The sequence below is a fragment of the Rattus norvegicus genome, chromosome 2, assembly GCF_036323735.1.
Source record: "Rattus norvegicus strain BN/NHsdMcwi chromosome 2, GRCr8, whole genome shotgun sequence".
Lineage (NCBI taxonomy): Eukaryota > Metazoa > Chordata > Mammalia > Rodentia > Muridae > Rattus > Rattus norvegicus.
In genome coordinates, this window is record NC_086020.1 from 233,258,418 (window position 1) to 233,283,678 (window position 25,261).

Below are 25,261 nucleotides of genomic sequence, written 5' to 3' on the forward strand. Positions count from 1 at the left end.
CTCTAGATTCCATTATGTCCACGCTCATCTAAGGTAGATAAGTTAAACTCCAGGATACATTGAAATTAAACATCTTGTCCTATTCCCTTGTGTTGCAAGCCGTTTGTTACAAGTCTGTTCACAGAGGAGGAGTGTGTACACCTGTTTAAAACAGTGCATGTAGGTGTGTTCATATGTCACCCTGCCATAACAAACGCCTTCTTTGTAAATCTGGATTGAATCACACCACACTTGATGACCTCAGTTACCTCTAGGGACAGTATGACGAGAAAGCTATTCCTTCCTGCTTCTTCCTTGCAGTTTAAAATAAACAACTAATACTCATTTATTATGCAGATGTCTTGCAGGCTAATGACCCAACTCTCCAGCTGGTGAAGGAGACTACAAGGGTAAATCCCATGCTTACAATACTAGACACTTTATTTTCCTTTTTTTGCCCCTTAGGTCAGGACTTGGAAAAACACAGCACAAAGGAGGCAGGAGTGCTACTGCCAAATCACAATGGATATGGATTTCCTTCCTGTCCTCTTTCCCACAAGGCTTTGCCTTTTCCCTGGGAAATCTAAGGAGGTTGAAAGCAAGCCAAAGGCTAAAAGAAAGGGATAGCAAAACAGTGCTACTCTGCCATTATCCTATAAAGGAGGCCCACTAGTGAAGAGTTCTGTCTGGAAGCTTCCCATCAGCTCTTTCAGTATCCCATGCTCCCACACATGAGTCACTAGTTCAGGGATAGGAGATACCTGAAGAAAAACCTCCAACATTAGAGACTGAAGACAAAACACCCATACAGAGAAAACAACTAGGAAGAAACTGAGCAAATGATGAAAGCAGATAGCAGATAACACAACTGTTATCAACACTCTCAGCTTATTAAAAGGCACACCAGAAAAACAAAAGTGCATTGCTGTGAAAAGCGAGGAACAGCAAACATATGACTCTAACCGATGAAAACCTCAGCAGATGGAATGACAGATAAGCTGGAGAAGAGACAAACACACAGAGGAAGAGGCTCAGGAACCTCATGGACATCAGTAGGAGAAAACCAGACAAACTTGCGAAAACAGTAGATGATCAAGTTGGTAAACCATGCACTGAATTATCATGAGCTTCTAGTTTAAAAAGGCAAAGAATCAGAACAATGGGGCTAGACTGAGGGCTCAGAGGTTAAGAATATTTGCTGTTTTACACAGGACTCTGGTTCAATTCCCAGTACCCACTGGTAGTAAACAACCAACTGTGGAGACACAATTGGGGGTGGGGGGTTGAGTTTATTTCACCTTAGCTTTTAATTCTATCCAGGGAAGTCAGGGTAGAAATGTGGAAGCAGAAACAGATGAAGAGGCCATGGAGGGGTGCTGCTTACTGGCTTGCTCCTCGTGGTTTGCTCAGCGTGATTTTCTATAGTATCCAGGACCATCAGCCCAGAGCTGGCACCATCTACCATGGGCTATGCTCTCCCAAATTGATCACAAATTCAGAAAATGCCGTATAGGTTTCCTACATCTTGATGTTACTAAGGCATTTTCTCCATCTAGGTTCCATCCTCTAAAATGACTCAAGCTTTCATTAAGTTGACAGAAAACTACTCAGGAGAGACCTACATTCCAGTTTGTAAAATTAAAAAGACCTTAAATCTGTAAAGAATCAGAGGCCAGAGTGAAAGAAATAAAGAACAAGATTAAAATAATAATTGCTAAAATGTTGGCGATGATTGCTGTTAGAAACTAACTCAAAGCAATTCCACTAAAATTAAGAACAAGACAAGATTGTTTACTCTCCCCATATCTATTCAATATAGTAATCGAAGTCCTAGCTAGAGCAATAAGGTAACTGAAGTAGACCAAGGGGATACAAATCGTAAAGGAATATGTCAAAGTACCTTTATTTGCAGATGATAAGATAACATATGAATGGCCCTAAAAATCCACCAAGAAATACATACAGCTGATAAACAGTTTCAGCAAATTAGCTGGATACAAAATTACCTCAGAAAAAACAGTAACTTTCCTATATACAAATGACATCAACCTATGGAAAAAAAAATCAAGGAAAGCTTTTACAATAGCCTCAAATAATATAAAATATTTTGAGGTAACTCTATGCAAGTAAGTGAAAGACTTATATGATATATAAAAATAACTTCAAGTCATTAAAGAAAGAAATAGATATCAGAAGATAAAAAAGATCTCCTATGCTAATCTTACCAAAAAACGATCTACAAAATCAATGTGATTCAGCAAATTACAACAGAATTTCTCACAGACTCTGAAAGGACAATTCTTAATTTCATATGGAAACACAAAAATCCCAAGATAGCTTAAACTCTCATGAATAATAAACCTATGCCATCTGCAATGGTGTCCCATCTGCAAGCTATCCTAGTGCAATTGTGGCGCAAAGCTGTGGGAGTGACCAACCAACATCTGATTTCTCTGAAGGCCCACTCCATGAGATGGAACCCATACTCAACACTGCTTGAGTGACCAACAACCTGAGTCTAGACAGCCCCAGAACTTAGGGTAAACCAAAAAGTACTGGTATTTTTTTTCTTTGTTTTCTGTTTTTAAAGGTGGGAATAAAATGGTTCTGTTACACTCCTAGACTAGTGCCTTGCTCAGCCATCAGGAGAGAAGCTCCCTCCAGAAGCAGATGAGAACAAATAAAGAGACCAAATTCAGATACTGTGTAAAAAGTTAGAGCTCTTGGAACACTCACTATTGAAAGAGATGTGACTATCAAATCCTTCCCTCCAGGGCTCAGGGAACCCTGCAGAACAGGAGGCTGGAAAAGCATCCCTTATATGTTTATTATGGCTTTCATTTTAGTGGGTTTTTTAATGGGATTCTTGTGTATCCAAATGAATGGGTCCCTGTTTCTTGTGACTTCTTTTGTGTACTTTTCCTTCTGTTCATTTGTGTTGTCCAATTCTGATGCAGTAGTTTTTGTTTTAGCATAGCATAGCATAGCATAGCATAGCACAGCACAGCACAGCACAGCACAGCACAGCACAGCACAGCACAGCACAGCACAGCACAGCACAGCACAGCACAGCATAGCACTATCCCTTAAAATCTCTTGTTTGTTTTCCAATAAGACAGAAAGGGGGTGGATCCAGATAGGTGGAGAGGAACTCAGAGAGTAGAGAGTAAAGGAAGGGTAGTCTATAATCAGGATGTGTGTGCGAGAATGTATAATATATATGTTTAAAAATTATTTTCAATTAGAGAAAAAATAAAACTAAAAATGGCATTGTATTTCTCACATAATTAAAACTAAAACTTCACACATGAATAAAAGAGAGTGGTGCAAAATATATATGGGGAAAAATATAAGTCAAATGTGAAGGTAGTAAGATGCAGTTTAATAGTCAAGGTATCAAAGTACTTTTTATGCACCTTTTTCAAAAATCTATTGAAAGAGTCAATCCAGATGAGGATCTAGATAAAGGACTGAGCCTTTGATAAGAAGAGACCCAACTTTCAAGGAAGGTGAACATTCCCCATATTGAACATCAGTAAGATGAGATCTAATGCCTCCTTAAACACAGGTCATAAGACCAGAAATGTAGTTAGTCATGATGTATTATTAACAGAATGGTGCATGCATTTTGTATTTTGCTGATTGGAAGTTTGAAAATGAATATGTGATAGAAAGATAAGAATATATGAGAACTGATACTTCTATTCATGTACCGCATATGAACGGACAGGAATATGTGTGTAGACAGTGGGAATGAAGGTGTAGAGAAAGAATCCAATCATCCTTTCCATTGTGGGAGGCCTAAAGGCAACAGGTATTGATGAGAGTGTTAATCTAGAGATATTGAGGGGACTTTAATAGGAAAATGAAAAGAGGTATGCATGCCATTGCTACTAGAAAGAACTTGAAAAGGCTATTTGCACTGTTAAGTGTCTCTACATTGTATTAAAACAAGTGCACGAGAGACACGGTTGGCTCATGTCATAATGCAGATAACTGAGTTGTGGGAGAAAAATTATCTGTGAGGGAAGAATTTTACATCATAAAATTTTCTCTTTGCACCCAAATGGGGCATAACTCTTGTTTCTATACCTGAATTTATCTGTGGGCTAGCAAATCAGAATTGAACATGGTTAAGAGGTACTTCAGTGAATTTACAAACTGCTCTTCTGTTCAAAATGGGGAAATGATTGTTTTCACATCCTGATACAGAACGAAAAATATCAGTATAAAACAAACCAGAAAAATCAAAGGTTTCACATTAAAGAAGACCACATTCCTTAGCTCATCATCACCCACGGGAGTCACTGCTGTACCATGCCAATCCATTCTTGGCAGCAGTGACATTAAGTACAGTAATTGTTTAACCCCAAACTTTGCTTTGGTTTGGTTTTCTCTTGTTTTTCAAGGTGATGTCTCATTATATAGCCCAGGCTGTCCATGAATTCACTGTAACTGAAAATGTCTTCAGCTTATAATCCTCCTGTCTCACCCTCCTGAGTGCTGGGAGTATAGGTACAAGTCAACTATGCCCAGTTAGCTGACCATACTTTTGTGTGTTTATGTGCATGTTTGTGAAAAGTTTTTGGAAAGTAAGCAAACTTCATCTACATTGCTGATTATCAATAAGCAATTTATTACAAGTTAAACATTCCTGACAACCCCAAGAAATATCCTCAAACCCCAAATCTTTTCTTTAAAAGATTTATTTATTTTATGTATGTAAGTACACTGTCACTGTCTTCAGACACACCAGAAGAGAGCATCGGATCTCATTACAGATGGTTGTGAGCCACCATGTGGTTGCTGGGATTTGAACTCAGGACCTCTGGAAGAGCAGTCAGTGTTCTTAACCTCTGAGTCATCTCTCCAGCCCTCCCCAAATCTTTTAAGTGTTTAAATGCTACATCACATAGTTCAATACTTTCATATAAAGTTGTTTAAAAATATTTCATAAACTTAGTGTCAGTCAACTTACAGTGTCGGTAGACAATGTCAAGTATCATGGATAAGGAATAGTCAGCCTGTAATATTTTACAGACAATCTTAGGTCAGGCGCTTCAGTAACAAAAGCAAGTATCCAAGTCTAGTAACTCCAAGGATCTTTCTTTTTTAATCAAAAGCCAGCTTAAAAACACTGAAAAAAAATCATGTAAAAGGTACTCCTCAAGACGATGAAGGTGAATTATTGCATTATCTTTATGCAGACAGAATGCAAGCTGTTTTAAGCCAGAAAGACATTAACAGCACAAAAAGACAGGTAAACTATAGCTAACTCAGAATCGGGACAATACTTCAATAATTACTTAAACTTAGGTAGCCTTCAGCCACCCCGAGTGAGCATGCGAGGTAGTTGTCGTGCAACGTGACCTAAGTAAACAAAGACAGAGAGATGACAAAGTGACTGCTTCCAACTAGATTTACCATTAATTAAATGCCAAGCTGTCAATCTAGCAGAAATGAGAGGAGTGTCTTGTTTCTGTCAGAATAATCAGATCAAGGCAATAATTTATAGACACGTATGCAGTTGCTGTTTACTATTCCATAGTTAATTTATTACAAATGTAGTAAACAAATGAATAAAAACCAGAAGGGAATGCTGAAGAGAGCAGATATGAGAGTTTAGATCATCAATGCGGTAGACAGACCCACTTAATCCATCGCAGGCTAAGCATACCAAAGAAAGGCTATGCAGCCCTTAATAGCCCATCCACTGTGGGGCAGGACAGCCAATGAGAAGCTGCATGGCTTTAAAGTTATAATTGGGAAGGGGGTTATAAAAGGGTTAGTTTCATGTATCCCGTGAACTCAAATACAATCCAACCTCACAGACAGAAGTCAGGCGTTCAGGGCTATAAGCAAAACAGTACACAGCAGCTCTTGCCTGAGGATAGCAACTGCTTAGATGCACATTTTGTTTAAAATGTAATAAATTTTATCAATAGTAATACTGCTGAAATAGGAAGCAGAAGACTAAATATGGGAAATATTTAAGAACAAATATATTTATTCAAGATAAACACATCAGGAATAATGAAAACAACCCAAGTATCAGATGTCTCATTAAAAGAACATTTCAGCGGTCATTAGTTGCCTGTAGTTTTTCCACTCAGGGTTGGACCCTGTGGGGTTTTTTTCCCCTTCCACATTAGGATGCTGATGCTGTTATCCTTTTTAAGGTCTTGAAATGGTGACTGTCTTTTCTATTCTACAATGTTTCCATTAGAGGGCAGGCAGGAGCAAGAAGTGGGAATCAAAGGTTCGCACTTTGTTGTGGGTAAAGAAGTGGGGAAAGGTGGAATAGCAGCCCCATCCCATGCTTGATGCCCTGTCTTTCTGCTGGAGGTGGGCTCAACAAGTTCCCTCTCCCCACTGTGGGGCATTTCATCTAGGGTCCCACCCTTTGAGTCCTGAGAGTCTATGAAAATGGAGAAGAGCCTGAGGGGGAAAAAAAAAGGTCCAGAGACAGGTGCAAAGTAGAATCCAGCAAAAGGGGAGCCCCTAAAACCTGACACTATTACTGAGGCTATGCAACACTCACAAAAGCATGACTGCCCTCTGAAAGACCCAAAAAGACCCCCAAAAAAAGTTGGATTAGGGAAAAGCTGGAAGAAGCTGAGGAGGAGAGTGACCCATAGGAGGACCAGCAGACTCAAATAACCTGGACCCCTGAGATCCCTCAGACACTGGACCACCAACCAGGTAGCACACAGCAGCTGAGATGAGGCCTCCAACACTTATGCGGCAGAGGACTCCCAGGTCTGGGTTCAGTCAGAGAAGATGCACCTAACCCTCAAGAGACTGGAGGCCCCAGGGAGTTTAGAGGTCTGGTGGGGTGGGGGTGGGGATGGGGACAATCTCTTGGAGCCTGGGGTAGGGGTAGGGGATAGGGAGGGGTGGGGTGGGGTGGGAGTGAAGAGGTATGGGGTGTAGAACAGTCGGAGGGTGGACTGGGAGGGGAATAAAATCTGGAATGTAAAATTTTTTTAATTTTTAATTTTTAATTTTTAAAAAATTTTAAAAAGTGGGAGAATAAGCTAAAGCACCGAATTGTGGAAATTTGCTAACAATCCTTGTTCCCATTCATATATTTAATGTCAAAAATTCCCTTTTTCCTTCCAGTCAGTGATTTAAATACCTATTCGTTGCTTTGAACAGTTAGTTATGTGTCTAAGATTTTAGAAAGCTGACCAATGGAATTTTGACTGTAAAATGCCCGAGGAAAACTGAACGTTGGGTGGAAAAGGAGAAGTTTACTTTTCAAGATTCAGAGTCGAATGGGAAGGCACTGGTTCCTGGAGGTGCTACTGCTTGGAGAATGTCAAGGGACAGATATGGTCGCTGACCAATGGAGCCTGACAAATGGGTTCACCGGCCCAGCTCAGACACCTCCTTACTAATTGGCCTTAGTGACTGACTAAGCCTCCATAAAGAATGTGGCGAATGGCCGTATTCATTGGCTAGTGCCTGAAGGATGTGTGGGCACTGGCAAATAAGGCCTTCCTCATTAAAACACCTATGCACGTCCCTATTCCAAGACCATTGTGTCTCTTTCCCTACACAGGCACACTCATGTTACAACACCACTCTGGTTGTGTTGAGTGATTGAAATGCCCAAGTTCTATCAACGTGAAAACTTCTAGAGATCACAAAGCAACAGATTGAAAACAAATGCTCTTATCATTTCTTGGTGATGTTCTTAATGTCGACCTACATTTGCACATATTTCATTTCATGTGTAACTGATGCAGAATTGTGAATTTGTGAGTCAACGTAGAAGGTATAAGAGGAACGTAAAGGCCTTGTACCATCACTCCTATATTTTAAACAGCAGCTAGGCTTTTGCTCAGACTTTATAATGCTTTTGGATTTACAGAGATTCAGTAAGAATGTTTACTTCGATATAACATCATGCAAAATATTTTAGAACATAAATTAGTTAGAAACAATTGAAATAGTCTTCTACTTAAGAAAGCTAGCAAGTCACTGTGATGTTTTCAGACATGAAGCGTCACGCTGACTCCATATGTATATTCCTGCACAGTCACTGAGAAGGAGAAAGCTTTTACTTGTAGCTGTATTGAAAACATTTAATGCCAGCTAAGTGAGCAGTGTTGGAAAAGAAACTGAGCCATGGCTTCTATAAAGATAATGCCATAAAATCGACTGGATCAGGGCGATTTCCAAGCCAGGAGCTGTGATTCTGTGAGGTAGTGTTACCTTCGTTTCCCTTCACAGAGTTCTGAGGCTAATCAAGGAGGATGTCCAACTTGCCCCTGTGTACCAAACAAGTCCAGGACATCTTGAACTATAACACCAGTTTGAACTGAACAGGTTATATATACAATATATGCAATAATAAAAGTGTAACCATGGAGACAGAAAGATAAAAAGTTTGCCTGCCTTATACACACACACACACACACACACACACACACACACACACACACACACAACTACAATAAAACTACAAATGAACCTGGAGGACATGAGATCTTTACGTTTCTAATCCTTAATTGCATAATTACTAAAGGACACTAGTTATAGTGAATAATGACCAAAGTGCAGAAATATATTGATAATCCACATATCTAAAACTACATAGTATAAACTTGGTGTGTATGGAGATATGCATGAACTAATCTTAGAGTTCAACTGTTAACTACAATCATTCCCCTTGCGCTTAACAGTTTATTTATTTATAATGACAAAATTTACTGAAATACAATTAAAATATTCAAAGCCCATCATAGAATCTCAGGAAAACTCTGTGAATAAACTGGTTAGAATCTGCAGGGCTGCGCATAAGGCTCTTAAATTTGCTGGTGGTGGGGGTGCTTATTTATTTGTTATTTTCTTACATGTTTATAGAATTTTTTTCTGGACACCAAACCAAAAAATGGCATACACACTAAAATACATTTCTTTTGTTATTCCAAGGGTGTACATTTTCTTTTTAAAGTCAATTACAACCATTGAGACAAAATGGTCTAGTTACAATTTTTTTCAAAACTTTCCCTTCATTTGGAATCATATTTATGTATTATATCCATACTTTTAAACTTTGTATTTTAAAGTAGTGTTTGAAGGCTGGCGATGTAGCTCAGTCCAGGACTTGTCTAGGATTCATGACGTTCTAGCATCAGATATGAAAGGGCATTGTGTCTTATGCCCATGATCCCAGACACAAGGAAGAGGCAGTCAAGGTCAGCCTGGCCATATAGTGGAAGGAAGGAAGGAAGGAAGGAAGGAAGGAAGGAAGGAAGGATGGATGGATGGATGGATGGATGGATGGATGGATAGAATTGCTAGAGCAGAGACAGAAGGAACACCAATTCAGAGCCTGCCCCACATGTGGTCCATACATATACAGCCACCCAAACTAGATAAGATTGATGAAGCTAAGAAGTGCAGGCTGACAGGAACCAGATATAGATCTCTCCTGAGAGACACAGCCAGAACATGTCAAATACACAGGCGAATGCCAGCAGCAAACCACTGAACTGAGAACAGGACCCCCATTGGAGGAATTAGAGAAAGGACTGAAAGAGATGAAGGGGCTTGCAACCCCATAAGAACAACAATGCCAACCAACCAGAGCTTCCAGGAACTAAACCACTACCCAAAGACTATACATGGACTGACCTGGGCTCCAACTGCATAGGAAGCAGTGAAAAGCCTTGTAAGGGCACCAGTGGAAGGGAAGCCCTTGGTCCTGCTAAGGTTGGATCCCCCAGTGTAGGGGATTGTTGGGGAGCAGTAATGGGGGATGGATGGGGAGGGGAACACCCATATAGAAGGGGAGGTGTTAGGGGGCTGATGGACAGGAAACCGGGAAAGGGAATAACATTTGAAATGTAAATAAGAAATACCCAATTTAATAAAAATGGAAGAAAAAAAGCCTGTCAACAACAACAGCAGCAACAAAAAAGAATGTAATTTTGATGTTTATAATCTATAAATTGAGAATTGCATGCCATACAAGTGAAGCAACTTACAATGTCAAAAGCCATAAATAAATGCTGCCACAAGGACTTTACACAATCCTAACACTTGACGTTAAATATTTTGGGGCAATGCTGGGGTGATGACGGCCTCAGTTCAATACATTCGATATAACAGCTGAAATAATGTATGTAACACTTCAAATGTCATAAAACAGAATAAACTACACACTGTCAGGACAGAGCAGCTAAACCGCACTTTCTTGTCATTTGGGTTTTGTGTGTCAGATATTTTAATCCCCAGAGTTTGCTCCATTCCACTTTCTGAGCCAAGAATGAGAAAAGTCAAAACTGTGCACAGAAGCTTGTGTCTGTGTGTGCACATGGGTGTGTACATGCTCATGCACACATGGGCATGTGCAAAGGCGGGCTTTGTAGCTCTTCCGTACATTTCTCAGAGAAGGCTGCAAGAAACCATGAGATAGAAAGCTCTCTCGCTACCCACTTTTGATATCTGCGTGCCTGATGTCTGGTTGCCAAGTTTCCTGGGATGAGAGACATGAAAAGGAGGCACAGAATCACTAGGGTTCCCACTAAAAAGCCCAGCACTGTGGGCAGTGCTAATCCTGCACCTGTGCTGTTATTCAGCAGTTAAGAAATGTGGCCGGTCTGTAGCTGCCTGATGCAGCTCAGCTGTTAGCCCCGGTCCTCCCTTTGATTCTGAGCTGGCCAGGGAGATCACTTACTACAAGTCAGACACTGAGCTATGCTCAGGATCCACAGCATCTGGCAATGGGAAGGTAAAAGAGAAAAGAAAGCCCAGATAGATAGATAGATAGATAGATAGATAGATAGATAGATAGATAGATAGATAGATAGATAGATAGATAGATAGACAGACAGACAGATGATACATACATACATACATACATACATACATACATACATGACCACAGGCCATTATTATGTGGGAATCTTCATTTGAAGATTCCCAGATGGCTGAAAGCTTTCTCTGACTTCATTCAAGTCAGAAAATAGTTTGAAGTTTGTCACTAAAACACCTACAGAGCCGTGTTAATGACACCACTCTCCAGGAGACGATTGGGGCAGACAGTGTCTCCAGTGTAGCTTCAGCGTTGCTTCACATCCAGATCCTTCTTCACGGCTCCTTTACAGATGTGCTTTTTAACTGCAAACCTTCCGTGCTGTTGGAAGAACAGACCAAATGACTGCAGTTGTTTGCATCTTTTTTTTTAAAAGAATCAAGTCTGCTGTGTATCCTGTGGGTTGACCTGTTGACGGTTTTGGGTATGAAAACAATGATATTTGAGACTCAACCATACTACTAATGTGATTAAGACATGATTAAAGCCAGAAGAAAATACCATGAGTGCCATGGGAATGCTACAAAAGCCAAATCTATTCAGAACTATAGACTTGCATTCATGTATTACCCATCAAAGTACTGCAGACTGGACAGGATAGAGAAGAAATGGCCACTTACTATGCTCCCAAAGCCTTAAAAGCCAGTCAGAGCGTGGCATACCCATCACCAAGCTGTTAGTCTTCCTTTCCTCCGGGTACAGTCACTCACACCAAAGCTTGCATGGTATTCTTTTATCAGTGGGAGAAAAGCCACACGATGTGAGTAGGCTACCTTCCATGCCTCATTTAGCAGTTTTTAACTTAGTCTAGAAGCCATCTTTTCCGAATAGAATATAATTAAAAAAATTTGTGGAGGCTGGAGAGATGCCTCAGTGGTTAGGAGCACTGACTATTCTTTCAGTGGGCCTGGGTTCAATTCCCAGCCCCGGTATGGCTGCTCACAACTGATTGTTATCCAAGATCTGATACCCTCACACCAATGCACATGAAGGCAAAACACCAATGCACAGAAAGTAAAAATAAAAACAAATAAAATAAAACAAATAAATACTGAAATAAAAAATAAAATGAAAATGAAAATATTTGTAGGCACAATAAAAACCTGAAATAAGAAAATAAAAAATAAATTCTATCTCATATATATATATATATATATATACATATATACACACATATATAAATGTATGTATGTATATATAATTTAAAAGAACACATTTGTTGCTTTGGATTTTTAGGTGTTATATTTGTTGTCAGATATAAGCTAACATTTTTTAAATGAGGAAAAATATCTATGTATACATATGATATCTTCATAGGAGAAAATTAAGGTGGAAATTATCCCTCTGTCCATAAGCACACTCTGTCATCTGCATTAGACAAGTCTCAGTGACTTTCTCTTACGTGCAGGTAACACAGTTAGAACACTCACCTAATTGCACATCATCTTTCCCAAGCAACCCTGAAGGAAGACGCGTGATGCAAACGTTAGTTTTCCCCTAACTTCTCCATCCATGTATCCATGCTGCACATGCAGAGTGAAGTTAGAAAGCTGGACAATGTCATGGAGGAGGACTGGAGGACTGAGTTTGATGACATCAGAGGGAAACAAAGCAACATTTGTCCATGCTAATTATACCGAATTAGCTATTAAAAGTGATTAAAAAGCTGTGAAGCACCCACCTCTACACACACACACACACACACACACACACACACACACACACACACACACAGTCACACCCCTTCACCACCACTACGGCCACCATCACTTTGATTTGTAGGAAGAAGTCTGCCAACAATAATTGTACTGCATTCTGGGCAGAAAGCATTTGGAGCAATCCTAAGTGACGTTGTGTTATGATAAACATTGCACTATCTTGAGTCTGTGTAAGGCACACACTAGAACATTCTGGCCTCAAGCAGCTCAAGCTGTCCTTCTTTTGATAAAAAAAAATGATTTGGGTTTTCAAAACATTTTCCAAAGTCCTTTTTTTTTCCTTTTGATTGCATAACATTCGGTGCCTCAGTGGTGTCACCTTTGAAGGCCTCCCTGACTTCTCTAGCCATTTCCTCTCTACCCGTATTGTTTTATTTTTAGAGGCAGGGTTTCATGTTGCAGACTAGGCTGTCTTGAAGTGGACTGTGTAGCCAATACTGACCTCAAATCCAAGGCAATCCTCCTGCCTTGGGGTTTTAAATACAAGAATAACAGGACCGAGTTACCACACTGCCTTATTACTATTACTATATTATTATTATATTATTATTATCAGCATCATTATTATATTCTTATACCTCCATTTATAGCAATAATATCTTCACACATTTTACTCTAAATTCTTCATCATCATCATTATAATCCAATACTTCCACTTATGACAATAATTTTACTCTAGATTCAAGATGCTTCCTTCCCCCTTTGCAAAATTATCATCAATATGTGGGTTATTATAATAAGTAAGCCATCAAAAGCCCAAGGCTGACTGTAAGACGATATATGAAAAATAATTGCCCATCAGAAACTGGTATTTCCCACCTATTTGTGTATTTTGACTGACACCTCCCTAAAGCAGATGACACATGTGTTGTATCATTTCACCCTGAATATATTGACAAATTGAGCATAGCATGTTAAATTCCAAATGAAGGAGAAAGAAAGGAAATATACAGTAGGCACGCCTTATAGGAATGATGGAAGTAGGCGGTTGGAAACCATCAGGATTCTAAGACAGAGACGAAAGACGGTGGCTGTCAACCACTACTACAGTCCAGTGTTCTTCCGCAGCTGTGAAACCATGTGATTGAGCAAAATTTTTGCCAAAGTGTACGAACACGTGTTCCGGCTAGCAAGCAACAGCCCTTCCATTTGGCTACAACTGCACTCCATGTGAAAACAAAGCAAATTGGGGCTAGAGGTATGATTCCCTAAGGAGAATACGTGTGTTGCATGAACTTGGACCTGAGCTCAGTCTTCCAGAATCCTCATCAAAAAAGGGTGTTGGGGAAGAAGCCAAGTACGATAGCACATGTTTGAACCTGTGTGCTGTGGGAGGGAGATCTTGGATCTAATGCTAACTACCCAGTTATCCTAGACTACTCTCAGAGCTCGACGACCATTGTGTCACTGCCAAGGCACCTGAGCAATGGCAGGCAAGGATACCCTCCAGGTTTCACACATGGGTGGCCATGCCTACTCTGTACTCTCCTGTGTACATGCACATTCGCAAATGAGCAAAATAGAGTCTGGTAAAGTCTGTCAGCTTTAACTACTAGCCAAGTCAACCTCGTTGAGCCCCATTAAATTGGAAGTAGTTTGTTTAGGACAGTTGCTTCTCTACAGGAAGACCACGGTGACCTTCGGAATGAATAGACACCTTTGTAAGAGACTGGCTGGATCTATTTATTTTCTTTCTGCCTTTTCTAAGAGGGAAAATCATTTACTTCTGTCATTATAACCACAGTAGCTCTTTGGCAGTAACATAAAGTGTCTACCTTTCTATTTCATGTTAATTGGCCTAGAAAGTATTAAAATGACATTAGCTACTAAATAGGCAATCTAGAATAGGGAGTGTATCGCAACAGTTATTTCCTACTGCTCCTTTCGGAACACGGTAGCTTTGTGTGTGTGGAAAACATAGGCAGGGTTTGCCCCTCCGTTTCTTTCTTTTTTTTTTCTTTTTTTTGGAGCTGGGGACCGAACCCAGGGCCTTGCGCTTCCTAGACAAGCGCTCTACCACTGAGCTAAATCCCCAACCCCTACCCCTCCCTCCGTTTCTTAAGAGTAAAGAATAAAGAAATCCTTCCAGTAGGCTCCCTAACAACCAGTCCAACCACCTCCTGGTGCTGGGCTCTTTCTTGTCAATGCGAAGTGTGGTCTTCCCTCTAGCAGGGAGGTATAAGCAGAGAGCTCATTAGTTATTTCATGAAGACTCTGCCTGATAAGGCTGATTGTCCTTCAGGAGCTACCCCACTGTAAACAGTGTGCTGAAAGCCATTTATCTGCGTTCTAGGATAAACAGCAGAAATCACTCATTTAAACAGATTGCAAGACATCAACTGCCGAGTCAGAGGCAGCTTGGTTGTGAAAAGGAGAAATCGGTAAATTTAGTAAAACCCAATGCAGAATGCCGAAATACAAAAAAAAAAAAGCCACAATATCTTCTAATGTAAAACTACATATAAAATACCTGCTGTATTTCCAAGGGGGCATTAATTCAGCTGTGAAAATTAGTTCAGAGTGGCTTCACACCCAGAGGTCATTTACTGAAATTTGATGTTGTCTCTTATGTGACAAACTTAAGGGTAATACAGATGGCAGTCCAATGTATGACATCAAGCAAAGCTTTCCCTATCTGTGTATAAAACATAAAATTTAACTGGGTCTGTATTCTTTAATCACGGTTTCTACAGCATGTAAGAGAAGACATTGAAAAAAGGCTCCTTGAAAAATGAAATACTAAACCATTAGGACTCTTTTATATCTTACTATAAATATATTTGATGCATTTATCTATCTGTAATAAGTTCATTCGAAGCTTCAAGAAAACACTACACAGTTAAACAGGACCTACCTCAGAACACTTAGTGTTTTATTCTTCACACGTCTTAGCATAATGTTAACTACAAAGGACCTTATCAGAAGTACCACATACAAGGACAGTGTGAACTTTTCTTGTCAGAAGACTGTTGTTTCCACACATCAGGTGTCAGAACCTTTTCAAACAATTCTGAGGTCAGAGCAGAGAACACACAGGTGCGTGTTAGGTCAAAAGAACATGAAGGTGAGCATGGAATTTGATCCCTGCTCCGACATATTCATGTGGGCACTACAAACTCTCTCTGAAAGAATAGTACACTAAATGCTAATTTTAGAAAAAAAAAAAAAACGCATATAACAAGAGCTCTACTCCCTACCAGTATTGTTCAAAGCACTTCTGTCCCCAACATCAAACTTGCAGCCAGCCTCAAACCTATAATGTTTTTTCCAACGTCACCATTTCTGTTTCATTTCTCTGACCATACCAAAAGCTGAACAATGAAATATATTATCAGCGGATACGTTTTTGTTTTATCAAGAAACAAACCCTACAGAATCCAGTCCCAAACGCTTGAGAACTGATTCACACCAACGGTCGCTGGTGTGGTGCTCAATGGCTGGCATCCAAAGCCTGGTGCAGAAAGATGGCAGTCAGTGCTTCCTGAACTTTAGAGTCTCCATACTGAATTCAGTGTCCCACCTTTCACCACCTTTTGCTTGGCAGCACCATACTCAAAGTCTCCACTACTTGGTCTAAGAGGCAAGGGAACGCCAGGTGCAAAATATTCTCACAAGGCTCTCTCGCTCCATCCACCTCACAGCAACTCCCCCTTGGGAGCCACCCTTCCTTGCCACACGCTGTCTCCAGAGCTGCCCTGCCTGCCATTTCTGTGCTGGATCTCTTCTCACTCCCAGATTCCAGCTACTAGCCCCATTCTGGGTTACATCAAAAGGGAAATTGGCCCAGCCTCTCTCAGCCCAGCTGAAGAAAGGCTTTAGGACAAAGCAAACGTGAGTTGACTGGAAAGAAAAGGCAAGGGAACTCTGAAAGGAAAGCCTGAGAGGTTCTGCTTACAGCTTTATATCAAAATGTAGAAACCTACACACAAAACCCGTAACCAGGCACCACCTCTCACAATGGACCAAGTCACACGTGTAACAGGGTAACTGGACTCCAAGCAGGTGTAGGTAGGAATCATGATTGCTGGCTGGGTTATGTCACTGATCTGGGAATCTACGATGCATCTGTTTTGGGGAACCCAGTACAATGACGCTGACTAAATAAGGCATATGCAGCAAACACCATATCCCAGGAAACATAAGAGAAGGTATTTGTTTATGGAGGACTTACTGACTTCATTACCTGACCTGAGAAGACTTGGCTAAACACACCTGTCTAGGTTAGCACTTTTCGTGCAAGAAGTGAGGCTGACTTAATTGGTGGCCCAATTCCCTAAATGGGCAAACAAAGGGTGCTAATGGTTGTCCCTAAAGGACGCCATTGACATAGATACCTCCTGCTTCCAGCTCAACCCTTACCAAGAAAGCACTTGGGGGAAGAACACTTAGGTTTTCCTAACACCTAAAATCACAACTACTCATAAACAGGAAGAAGGAAAACATAGAAACCACCTGGCCCACAGAACAGGAAAACATTCTATTACATATCTGAGGTCTTATGAATATATAGAGTTCTTAGTATGCATTAGATACAGATGTATGTGTGTGTCCCTTGCTTAATTCAGCAGATTTTAAGGTTGTAATCTACATTTATGCATTTACAGGCTATTATGCCCATTTCAAATTATTGATGTTTGTGAGTTTGTGTTACTAAGCTTACTGAGATAGGGATTACATGAAAGCTTTTTATTAAAAAATGTAGGGTTAGGGGGGACACAGTGCACACACCCATATTAGAGTGCTCTAGAAATAATGTGTTGGAGATTATTTATACAAAATGTATTTAAATAAAAATCATATGTTATCCTGATACAGATATAGATGGAATGGAGCTTTGGATGTATATATGTAGATTGGCTCAGTTGATAATGTTTTTAATTCTGCTTGGTAACTGGGAACAGATTATGACATAACACAACAGAGGGAAATACTATAGTGTGGTAAACCAAAACTTTAACTGCATTCACCGTAAGGATATTTGGATTGATAAGTCTCAACATGGAGAAATAGTACTATGCCCCCCCTCAGTCTCTTTAGACCCCTGAGGAATGGTGTTTTGTTCTGAACTGCACTGAAGAAAAAGCTTGTCTGATCCTAATTACTATATGTACTTTTCTATTGTAAACATCACCAGTTTGTTTTGCTTCCTAATTGCAGTATTGAAACTTACAATCCACTCCCATTTTAGCTCCTATTAAGTTTCTAAGAGTTATAGAGTTTCTAAGGCTTGAACAGAAAAGGAGCAAGACAAATCAGCCAGTGGTTTCAGAAGGCCACGATGATCTACGTGTGACAATTTCCTGAAACTTTCCGCTCTCGTTGTAATTTAGCTTGCGTATAATTTTCATTCGCATCTCTGTGTGATGGGCAAGAAGAGTTCTTGCCAATGATTTCTGAGTGATTTTGGTCACACTACTGGGAGGAAAGAAACCAAGATAAGAAACGATTATGCTAAACATGTTGTGGGTTAGGGCTGGAGAAACAGCTCAGTAGTTGAATCTTTCCCTTACATAGGTCAGGCCCTAAGCACAATCCCAGGTTGCAGGAGAGAATGGGGCAGTAGAAGGACAGCGTTTGTCTAGATTTTGATAATGTCTGATTCATCGTGTGATGCAGATAAGTTATGTGAAAATGAGTTCTCAGAATCCTAATTTTTTGAGGGGGGAGTACACATGCATCTGGAAGGCTGCTCAGCAAACCTTCGACTTTCATGGTCTCCATGCTGGGATTACTGGTGCATCTGCAACGCCTGGCTTTCTACATTCTGGAGATCAGATTCAGAGTCTCTCATGCTTGTGCAGGGAGCGCTTTACTGATGGAGACATCACCACAATCCTCCAAATCCCGTTTTGTTCCTTGAGGCTTTCCATTCTGCCCTGGTAAGCAAACCAGCTGTTTCCCCTGAAGTGACAGGTTCACTTTATTTTCTTCGGGGATACGTCCATAACCACTGACCAGCACGGGCCATTGGTTATCAGTCCTTCTCCACTGAAAACAGTTCTTTCCATGAAATTCACCTCAAGAAACCCCACCCTCGACCCCCAATCACCAATACACTGAAGGGTTTGATCATACACATTCTGCATCTCTGCTGACAGAAACTGACGTGCACTCAGGTGGAAATTTAATAAAATTAATACTTGCTGCTTCACTTAGGGCATCCTTAAATAAAGCTTTTCTGTTTTTGTTTGGACTACCCATCATTATTAAGCATTTTCTCCAACAATGATGATGATTTGGTGTTCTGCTTTGCTATGTGCCCATGATCTATATCCATCATTGGTCGTGGACCAGCACTGAAAGTGTTAACACATCTCGAAACAACGAAATGTGTGAACATGCCTTGAGAACCAGAAGGAGCTCCTACTAGTCTTTTTTATTACAAATATGAATGTTTACATAGTTTATGGTAAGTTGAGGAATGTTAATTTTGGAAGACTCAAAAGCAGAATAAAACTGGAGCATGTGTTCCACTACACTAACATATATGAATGCACAAGCCAGGGGTTGATGTTAAATATTTTCTTCTCTATCTTTTGAGGGGTTTTTTTGTTTGTTTTGTTTTGTTTTTATTTGGTTCAGTATTTTTAAAAACAAGGTCTTGGAATCAACCATCTGCTCATCATTTGCAATGACTTTGCCCAGCCAAGAAGCCCGGACTTGCCTCTCTGCCAACTTCCTCCCCACCCCAGCACTGGAGTTATGGTTTGAACTCAGCTATGTCCTGCTTGTATGTGGATGCTAAAAAGACCTATACTCAAGTTCTCATACTTACTGAGTTAACCTCAATGTCAATATTTATTCAGTGAAGAAAATATAAATTTGGGGGCTGGAGAGATAGCTCAGTGGTTAGGAGCCCTGCTGCTCTCCCAAGGAAGCCAGCTTGGGTTGCTAAAACCTACATGGTGAATCACAAGTGTCCTTAAATCCAGCTCTATCTAGGACATCTACCGCCCTCTTCTGGCTGTCATGTGAACTGCATGCATATGGTGCACATACACATGAAAATACGTAAATACGACAAAAATAACCTTCTCTGAGAAAATAAAAATGTTGATCCTTCTTAAAATATAATTATATCTTTCCATTGAGAAACTGCAGATCGCTGATAAAACTTCTAAGTGTAGTAAATGCACTAGGAAGAAGTCATGACTAGAAAGCTACGCCTTCAGGCTTTTAGTCAGTCTTTAAATATTAAAAACGAAGCTACCACTCCAGAATCAATCTATCACAACTTAGTTTCTTCAAGTTATGAAAGGCTGACAAATATTTAAAACAAGGATCCAATAATATGAGAAAAAATGAAGCATACAAAACATTCCAATTCTTAACAGTAATTTAAAAAAAAAAAAAAGAAAGAAAAAGAAAGGCTCCTCAAATGTGGCAGTCAGTAATGGCCCGTGGGGAGAGGCGCTTGTTTATCTGATGGGTTTTAAGCTGCCAGAGCCAGCACCTTCTGTTTCTTATGCATGCTGCTTCCATATCCGAACACTAAAAGACTGAGATGCTGAGATAGATTTTCTTCTAAATTTATGTTTATGTCTTGACTTGCACTTAGTTTAAACCTTTATTTCTAAGCACAATTTAGTCTTTCCACTGTGCCTCAGGAAATGGCTAATTCTGACCGGAGAAAAATCACATGCTACCTCACATAACAGCCTAGGGAGGGATACACTAAGCAGACTTCTTTTTCCTACATTTTGTTTTCTTTTTTTTCATACTATATGGAGGTCTGAGGAATACAGACGCACCTTTCTCACAGAAGGTTTGAAGCATGGTATTTCATCTCGCCCTCCAGATGCCAGGTACCAAAGCATGCAATACATTTCTATGGATGGGTTTGCTGTGTGAACGACTTCCTATAATGAGGGGCTCACAGATCATCTAGTGAGACAAAACTCACAACCTCCCCTCTTTACACCCGCCTCTGATGGCTTGCAGAGACAGTATTCTGTAGCTGCGACTCTGTGAGGTCTCTAGTTCATGAAACTGAAAACAAAAGAACACAGCAGGATCTTTCTCCCTTCTCACTCTTGGCACACAGTTTTCAAAGTTAAAAACCACAGGTTTTCACAGAGATGGTCAACGAAATCAAATTTTAGCTAAAAGGCCAGACGCCATAGCCCGAGTTAGGAGAAGTTTCTGAACAGTGTCTGAGGTACATGTGACCAGTCAGCGCCTTGCAGAAAAAAGCCCATAAGTTGCAACCTCAGCTCATAAGTGGAGCTCTGGTATATTTACTAGTTTCTCTAAACCTTAACTTCTCTACCTTAAAAATAGGGTCAAAGATGAGCATTTATCACAAGGAGTATCACTAGGGAGTGAAATATGCACAGCATCTAGGACACGGCCTCATGCACACCACAAGAGCATCTGATAAATGTCAGTTACTTCATTTGTCAGAAAGTGCGTGGTCAACATTTGTCAGTAAAGTTTGACTGTAACGTGTACAAGTGAAAACCATTCAATTTTCACTGCAAGTTCATAAAGCTATTACAAGGATCCAGAGTGAATTAAAAATGGCACTCCAGGTAAAAATACACACAGAGAAGAGCCTACTATAGATTGGGAATAATTACTTCTTTGTACTTACTATTGGTATGAATTAATACATACTTTTATATATTCTAATTTTTAGTCAACTTTAGTCACGTTCTCATGTGCTCTCAGAGAAAGGCATGAGGAAACTCCGTGACCATGGTTCCTATAAGTACTGACATGTTAGTGTGACAGATCTGGATGAACAAATACCAGGGGCTGTAGAGACGGCCTGGCGAGTAGAGCACTCTCTGTACAAGCTGCATTTGGATCCCCCACAGCCATGTAGAGGTTGCATGAGAAGTTGTGCATCTGCCTTCCTACAGCTTCAGGGGCAAAGACAGGATGATCTCTGGGACTCGCTGCCAGACCGTCTAGCCAAACTGATGGTCACCAGGCTCAGTGAGAGATGCTGCCTCAAAAAATGCGGCAGAGGGTGACTGAGGAAGACTCCTAAGGTTGACCTTTGGCCTAAACCTGAAGGAAGGAGAGAGGGAGGGAGAGAGACAGAAACAGAGAGCAACAGAGAGAGACAGAGACAAAGAGAGACAGAGGGGACGATAGAGTACTATGTATCACATAAACATACCAGTATGATTCCCTTACATTTAGGGCCCATTAGCGTGTCATGTCAACTTGTCTCTGGAGTACTTCACATAACCATAGCTTATAAACAGCGATACATGTCATATGTAACACAGCTCATAAGACATTAGTAAAATCTATACAATATTAGCTACTATTTTAAACGGTCTATAAATATTACCTTATGCTTTGCATGAAACTCATAAATATGTATATATGTGTATTAAACAGATACAGAAGCCATACTTGGGTAGGTGCTGCACATCTCCAGAAAGCATGAATTAGATTTCAAAGCTTGTCTCCACTTAACCATGAACCTTAGCTCTTCCATTGGTAGAGCAGTTATACAGTGCAGTTGAATAATTTTGATAGATTCTAACTTCCTGTTCTTTAGTATGAAGAGGATATGCAGGTCTTATGGGCATTCTCTCTGAAATACACAGATATCATCTTAAAAATTGTGTATAGTAAAAGTGTGGCCAAGGGACCTCCTACTGTATCATTCTGTGTTCAACATGCTTCTGTCAGGAAAATAATAATGTCTGGAGTAACCCATCAATGAAGAGTGACAATGACTGGACACCAAGTGTTTGCCGCAAGTGACATACCAGTCTAAGAGCTTCCATGGGTTTGCTCATCCTTCTGCAGCTTGGGAGAGTAACCACGAGTATTCTGATGCTTGCAAAACACAGAGGTCCACATAGAAGGCTTTAACTTTATGTCAAGATACTCCGGACTCTATACTACTGTTTTAACCGTGCTGAAATAGAAGACTGCTGTAGCAGCAGCAACAGATACGTCTATACTTGATCTGTTTCCCCAACACCAAGGAGAGGATTTCCTAAGGGTTGGAGGTTCTCCAAGTCCAGTCAGAAATATGCCTTGTAAGAGTACAAAATAATCACATCCTTAAAAAGAAATAAGGAGAACACACGCTCTTAGCCCATTAGCTCACGCTCTTCCGGACCACCCATTGCCCCAGGTTCTCACCAGTCTCCCTCTGTACTCTCTGCCCTCCCAAGTCTACTGATGCTATTTAAAATTCACAACACACATGGTTACGTTTGAGAAACCAAACAAGTAAATAAAACAAAAACAAAAACAAAAACAAAAAAACAAAGTCCCCAATCAATTCAAGAAAGAAAGTCCGTTTTTATGCACGGATTCAACCCATGTTTCTAGCTTGACTTCCTACCACAGTTTGCTCCCTGTCATATTTTCTCATACACACCATGGCTGTTATATTCTCATATTGCTGTTTTTTCCCCTCCACCTTTCATGGTACAATTATGAATCAGGTATATGAGGGTTTTTTTTTTTTACTGTTTCCATGATATATTTTATAATGGTATTTTAAAACTTGCACTTTCTTCTGGCATGTTTGTGTCTTATTAAAGTTACTATATTTATTTAAATTTCTTTGTAGTTACAAAGAGGTTATTTAGCTGGGCTGAATATGTACCCCCATAAAGTAGGATCGGTAAATACATATATAGGAAGCTTGGATTAGCATGGATTCTGTTTGCTTCATAAAAGTTGGGACAGTTCATATTATATTATTAGGGGCAGTGTGTGAACAAAGTGCTTTCATTGTTCAAAGTTAATTGGCCCACTTAAGGATTCAATGATGACTTTAATCTCTGCAAACATTTTAAGACATTAACACTTTTAAATATCTAAAATTTTTTAAAAAGTTTTACATTAATGATATATCCACTACTCGGGTGGAAGGACAGATAAACATAACCACAGAATACAGCCATCAAGGACCATTTGAAATGGATTCCTGCAGGAGATAAAATAACCTGATCCCTCCAACCAAACCACCAGTTTGCTCTACATTTCGCTGCATATAAGGAGTTGGAAAGTAGAATTTTTGGAAAGAAATAAGCTCAGGACCTGAGGTGTCCTTCCCACTTCTGTACACACTCAGCAAACTCTCTTTATGATTCCGGAACTTTTATAATTTACACCAAAAATTACATCAACATCTGCATCATTTCTTGTTCAATAACTCGAGTCTTTTGGCTGCTGGTTTTCATTTAATTAAATGGGAGTGGACATCGATACATGGTAGCAGCTGGATTAAAGAGGGGAGCAACAGATCACACTGAGTTGGCAAGGAACAATGTTAATATAATGCAGCAAAAGGCAGCAGACTGGCAGCAATGTATGTGATTTCTTACTTAGAAAGTATGTTGGAGATCGACTGTTTTCCGTACTAGGATTGTAAAACTTAACTACACTTAGCAAGAGGAGAGAAAATCAGTAGCGTTAAATGTAGGACAAATTGGTACACCGAGCTCTCATCAGGGTCATGCACATATAACAAAATCACGATGACATCAGTTTCCCTGAGATTCACCCTACATAGCGATGTCTAAATCACAGAAGAGTAATACAATTGACTGGAAATCCATAACTAGAGTATCATGCCTGATAGGAATCAATAGAAAGAAATGTTCAGGGAGTTCCTGTGAAAAGGATCACATACTTTGATTAGAGACTCGGAGGGCCAGGTGGTAAAAGAGGAAAGATTCCAATGGAAACTGCACTGGTGTTGATGTAGGAGCCATAGTTAAAGCTGGAGTTCAACTATCAGCTTCATGGCATTTTACAAGTATAGTGTCAGAACCCTGTCTTCTGGAAGGTGGAATGGCCAATTACTTAAGAATAAGTAGTATAATTTTTAAAGAAACACATTTATAAACAGAACAACAATTTGCTCGTTTCCAAGGGCATGTTTATCTATGCCAATACATATTTATTTTTAATATTATCTTAATATTTTAATATGCATTTTATTTAAATATTGATGCCTTACAGAAAAAGAACTAATCAAAGGAAGTCTCTATCACTTCCTTGCTCACCCCAATACAGACTTCTAATTCTTGATTGTTTATTAATTGGAAAGCAGACCTATAACCTATACAGGGCACAGTCTGGGCACGCTCAGGCGTTTCCTTATTTCTACCACCAAATAAGTGATTTGTATGCAGTGTACTCACGAAGCTAGGCAGCTGCTCTGGCTTCAACACACTAAGATTTTTATAAAGGATCTTGGTGTTGACGCTGTTTTGGTGTATGTTTAGGCGTTCCTAAGTTATATGCGCTAAGTTTTGAGCCATGACAAAGCTGTAGGCCTGAGCAGTTAAAATCAGAGTGAGGATGAAACCAAAGAATGAAATGAAGATAGACCTGAGGATTCTCTATACACACCCTTTTCTCTTCAGAGAGAGGAAAGTAAGGATTATTCCAGATGGCTGGGGAGTGCATGGGGTGTCAGCCAGTTGAAAGAGACAAGAAAGCTTTCTCCTGATGTGACAGAGAGTCAGGTGTAGCAGTCACTGCTCACATGTTGAGTCAGCGGCTGCTTCTGGGCAGAGCGTGGTTGTATCCACAGCTCTCTCTACATGGCTGTAGGATCTGCTCTACTCAGAATGCAGAAAGGTCACAGAGCTAGAAAGAGTAGAAACTGACATTTAAAAACAGAGAGTCTGAGTCCAAAATCTGACCCAGCCTTGAGAAGCGCCTCCACCAAGAGTCATTTCTCAAAAGTACATCTGCAGAGTGTTTCCGACCTGACAATTCACAATGAAAAAGAATTTTAGTT

General features: G+C 40.1%; 1 protein-coding gene across 8 annotated transcripts in view; it reads right to left on the reverse strand.

The window, feature by feature from the left end:
- Bmpr1b (bone morphogenetic protein receptor type 1B) overlaps nt 1-25,261 on the reverse strand; it is a 332,820-nt gene that overhangs the window by 46,893 nt on the left and 260,666 nt on the right. For 2 of the 8 annotated variants that reach the window (XM_039102481.2, XM_006233400.5), the window contains one exon: nt 10,989-11,128. The gene's annotated coding sequence lies outside the window, so the exon portion shown is untranslated. 8 annotated transcript variants of the gene reach the window in all.